The sequence below is a fragment of the Aquarana catesbeiana genome, linkage group LG07, assembly GCF_042186555.1.
Source record: "Aquarana catesbeiana isolate 2022-GZ linkage group LG07, ASM4218655v1, whole genome shotgun sequence".
Taxonomy (NCBI): Eukaryota; Metazoa; Chordata; class Amphibia; order Anura; family Ranidae; genus Aquarana; species Aquarana catesbeiana.
This window is the reverse complement of record NC_133330.1, coordinates 81,579,811-81,585,273: the sequence shown is the minus strand read 5'-3', so window position 1 is coordinate 81,585,273 and position 5,463 is coordinate 81,579,811.

Sequence of the window (5,463 nt, the reverse complement as noted above, 5' to 3'; positions counted from 1 at the left end):
TAAAGGCTTATATGCATGGTATTGTCATTAAAAGTGTTTGGGGACCTGGGTCCTGCCCCAGGGGACATGTATCAATGCAAAAAAAAGTTTTAAAAAAGGCAGTTTTTTCTGGAGCAGTGATTTTTATAATGCTTAAAGTGAAACAATAAAAGTGTAATATTCCTTTAAATTTCGTACCTGGGGGGTGTCTATAGTATGCCTGTAAAGTGGCGCATATTTCCCGTGTTTAGAACAGTCTGACAGCAAAATGACATTTCAAAGGAAAAAAGTCATTTCAAACTACTCGCGGCTATAATGAATTGTCGGTCCGACAATACACATAAAATTTCATTGATAAAAACGGCATTTGATTTCCCCACAGGGGAACCCCGAACCAAAATTTAAAAAAATATTGCGTGGGGGTCCCCCTAAATTCCATACCAGGCCCTTCAGGTCTAGTATTGATATTAAGGGGAACCCCGTGCCAAAATTAAAAAAAAAATGGTGTGGGGTCACCCCAAAAATCCATACCAGACCCTTATCTGAGCACGCAACCTTGCAGGCCGCAGGAAAAGAGGGGGGACGAGAGAGCGGCCCCCCTCCCTCCTGAACCATACCAGGCCACATGCCCTCAACATTGGGAGGGTGCTTTGGGGTAGCGGCCCCCCAAAGCACCTTGTCCCCATGTTGATGAGGACAAGGGCCTCATCCCCACAACCCTTGGCCGGTGGTTGTGGGGGTCTGCGGGCGGGGGGCTTATCGGAATCTGGAAGCCCCCTTTAACAAGGGGACTCCCAGATCCCGGCCCCCTCTATGTGAAATGGTAATGGGGTACAAAAGTACCCCTACCATTTCACAAAAAAAGTGTCAAAAATGTTAAAAATGACAAGAGACAGTTTTTGACAATTCCTTTATTTAAAGTCTTCTTCTTTCCATCTTCTTTGGGTCTTCTTCCTTCCTTCCTTCTTCCTTCGGTTTCTTCCTCCATCTTCTTCTTCCTCTGGTTCTTCCTCCGATCCTCTGCTTCATGCTCCGGTGTTCTCATCTGGCATCTTCCTCCGCGGCATCTTCTTCCCCGCTTCGTTCTTGGGTCGCACCGCACCCATGGAGGCTCCCGCTGTGTGACGCTTCTCTTCTTCTGACACTTCTTAAATAAAGGAGGGCAGGGGCCACCGCGTGACCCCGCCCCCCTCTGACGCACAGGGACTTGACGGGGACTTCCCTATGGGTTTCCCCGTGATGTCAGAGGGGGGCGGGGTCACCTGTTATGTAACCAGGTGACCCCACCCCCTCTGACATCACGGGGAAACCCATAGGGAAGTCCCCGTCAAGTCCCCGTGCATCAGAGGGGGCGGGCTCACCAGGTGGCCCCACCCTCCGTTATTTAAGGAGTGTCAGAAGAAGAGAAGCGTCACACAGCAGGAGCCTCTCATGGATGCGGAGCGACCCAAGAACGAAGCAGGGAAGAAGACGCCACGGAGAAAGATGCCGGACAAGAACACCGGAGCATGAAGCTGAGGATCGGAGGAAGGACCAGAGGAAGAAGAAGATGGAGGAAGAAACCAAAGGAAGAAGGAAGGAAGAAGACCCGAAGAAGATGAAAAGAAGAAGACTTTAAATAAAGGAATTGTCAAAAACTGTCTCTTGTCATTTTTAACACTTTTTTTATAAAATGGTAGGGGTGCTTTTGTACCCCATTACCATTTCACACAGGGGGGGGGCCGGGATCTGGGGGTCACCTTGTTAAAGGGGGCTTCCAGATTCTGATAAGCCCCCCGCCCACAGACCCCCACAACCACCGGCCAAGGGTTGTGGGGATGAGGCCCTTGTCCTCATCAACATAGGGACAAGGTGCTTTGGGGGGCCGCTACCCCAAAGCACCCTCCCAATGTTGAGCGCATGTGGCCTGGTACGGTTCAAGAGGGGGGGCCGCTCTCTCATCCCCTCTCTTTTTCTGTGGCCTGCAAGGTTGCGTGCTCGGATAAGGGTCTGGTATGGATTTTTGGGGGGACCCCACGTCCATTTTTTTTTTAGATTTTGGCGCGGGGTTCCCCTTAATATCCATACCAGACCTGAAGGGCCTGGTATGGAATTTAGGGGGACCCCCACGCCATTCTTTTTTTAAATTTTGTTTCGGGGTTCCCCTGTGGGGAAATCCCATGCTGTTTTTATTAATGAACTTTTATGTGTATTGTCGGACCGACATTTCATTCATAGCCGCGAGTAGTTTTTTTCTTTGAAATGTCATTTTGCTGTCAGACTGTTCTAAACACAGGAAACATGCACCCCTTTACAGGCATACTATAGATACCCCCCCAGGTATGAAATTTAAAGGAATATTACACTTTTATTGTTTCACTTTAAGCATTATTAAAATCACTGCTCCTGAAAAAACGGCTCTTTTAAAACTTTTTTTTGCATTGATACATGTCCCCTGGGGCAGGACCCAGGTCCCCAAACACTTTTTATGACAATAACTTGCATATAAGTCTTTAAAATTAGCACTTTTGATTATTCACGTTCGAGTCCCATAGACTTTAACGGTGTTCGCGTGTTTGAACAAATTTTTTGCCTGTTCGCATGTTCTGGTCCGAACCGAACAGGGGGGTGTTCGGCTTATCCCTACTCACACGTGGTTCCCTACCAGACAATGCAGCTCAAAGTGGGAGGGTTTCAGCAACAGAGGCAGAGCTGTCAATCCAAAAAGCAGTGAGCGGGATTAGGTGTAGCCGCATCCATGTTCGCCCCTCTTCCTTCAGGGGCTGCAAACTCCAGCTCTGTGACTGGCCAGAGCCGCGTGACGTCACTTCTGCGCATGTGCGCGGGAGTCGGCAGTCACGGCATTCACTTGTGAAGAAACAGGCCGGGGGTGTTTTTTCACAGCGCATGCACGAATTACATCATCGGAGCAAAACACAGCAAATATCTCCTAAACTATGCACGTTTAGGAGATATTTACAGTTCCTATAGGTATGGCTTATCTATAGGTACAACTTCCACAAAGAGGTTTACAACCTCTTTAACTTTCTCTGTAAGCTATATAGTATATTCCATAGGTTAGATTCACAAGTCAGTCACAAACCCTTTTGCACCCCAACAGGTGCAGTTTTGGCAATTACTAACTCCCATTTTCTTTCTTTTGCTTCTGAAGACACAATTCTAATATGTTCCATTCTGCCATGATTTATTACCAGGAAATATAATCTACATACTGTAGCTTTTCCAGGTGAATACAATTTATGTTGGAAATGTTAATTAGGGAAAGTGCATAGCCCATACCTCCCAACTTTTGAACTTCAGAATGAGAGACACTTGAGGAAGGAAAAAACCTTGCATAGCGTGCTGTGGCAAATGTGGGCGTGGTCAAACTTTTGACAGTGGAAGGAGCTTAATGGGCATCATTAAACAAAACTTGGGCTTTCTTGTACTTATAAAACATGCTTTTATTATTGTTCCACAAGCAAGAGTCTCATGGATACATACAAACCCCAGCACATTCATTAAAAAAAAGGATAAAAGAATGCAGTGTTTGGAGTGCATTATGTATAGAGTGCAGGGTTGTAGGATGAACTATGTACAGAGTACAGGGTTCTGGTATGAGCTATGTACAGAGTGCAGGGTTCTGGCATGAGCTACGTACAGAGTGCAGGGTTCTGGCATGAGCTACATACAGAGTGCAGGGTTCTGGCATGAGCTGTGTACAGAGTGCAGGGTTCTGGCATGAGCTGTGTACAGAGTGCAGGGTTCTGGCATGAGCTGTGTACAGAGTGCAGGGTTCTGGCATGAGCTGTGTACAGAGTGCAGGGTTCTGTGATAAGCTGTGTACAGAGTGCAGGGTTCTAAGATGAGCTGTGTACAGAATGCAAGGTTCTGGGATGAGATATGTACAGAGTGCAGGGTTCTGGGATGAGCTGTGCACAGAGTGCAGGGTTCTGGGGTGAGCTATGTACAGAGTACAGGGTTCTGAGATGAGCTATGTACAGAGTGCAGGGTTCTGGGATGAGCTATGTACAGAGTGCAGGGTTCTGGGATGAGCTATGTACAGAGTGCAGGGTTCTGGGAAGAGCTATGTACAGAGTGCAGGGTTCTGGGATGAGCTATGTGCAGAGTGCAGAATTCTGGCATGAGCTATGTGCAGAGTGCAGAGTTCTGGCATGAGCTATGTACAGAGTGCAGGGTTCTGGAATGAGCTATGTACAGAGTGCAGGGTTCTGGAATGAGGTATGTACAGAGTGCAGGGTACTGGGATGAGCTATGTACAGAGTGCAGGGTTCTGGCATGAGCTGTGTACAGAGTGCAGGGTTCTGGGTTGAGCTATGTACAGAGTGCAGGGTTCTGGAATGAGCTATGTACAGATTGCAGGGATCTGGGATGAGCTATGTACAGAGTGCAGGGTTCTGGAATGAGCTATGTACAGAGTGCAGGGTTCTGGCATGAGCTGTGTACAGAGTGCAGGGTTCTGGGATGAGCTATGTACGAGTGCAGGGTTCTGAGATGAGCTATATACAGGGTGCAGGGTTCTGGGATGAGGAGCTATATAAAGGGTGCAGGGTTCTGAGGTGAGCTATGTACGAGTGCAGGGTTCTGAGATGAGCTTTTATTTTTGTTATTATTTTTTACCATTATATTTTATTTTACCATTTTATTTTTTAGAGTTTTTTTTACAGTTTTTGATGGGAGTTGGTGGCAGTGGAGGGCAGTATGATGGGAGAGGTGGCAGTGGAGGGCAGTATGATGGGGTGGAGGGCAGTATGATGGGAGGGGGTGTCAGTTTAGGGCAAAATGAAGGGAGGGGTGGCAGTGGAGGGCAGTATGATAGGGTGGAGGGCAGGATGATTGGAGGGGGTGTCAGTGGAGGGCAGTATGATGGGAGGGGTGGTAGTGGAGGGCAGTATGATGGGAGGGAGAGCAGTATGATGGGAGGGGTGGTAGTGGAGGGCAGTATGATGGGAGGATGCGGTAGTGGAGGACAGTATGATGGGAGGGAGGTTAGTGGAGGGCAGTATGATGGGAGGGGTGGTAGTGGAGGGCAGTATGATGGGAGGGAGAGCAGTATGATGGGAGGGGTGGTAGTGGAGGGCAGTATGATGGGAGGGGTGGTAGTGGAGGGCAGTATGATAGGAGGGGTGGTAGTGGAGGGCAGTATAATGGGAGGGGGGTTAGTGGAGGGCGGTATAATAAGAGGGGTGGCAGTGGAGGGCAGTATAATGAGAGTGGGCCAGTATAATGGGAGGGGGGCAGTATGATGGGAGGGGGTGGTAGTGGAGGGCAGTATAATGGGGGTTAGTGGAGGGCAGTATAGTAGGAGGGGTGGCAGTGGAGGGAAGTATAATAGGAGGGGTGGCAGTGGAGGAAGGTATAATATGAGGGGGGCAGTATCATGGGAGGGGGTGGTAGTGGAGGGCAGTATAATGGGGGGTTAGTGGAGGGCAGTATAATATGAAGAATGGCAGTGGAGGGCAGTATGATGGGAGGGAGGTTAGT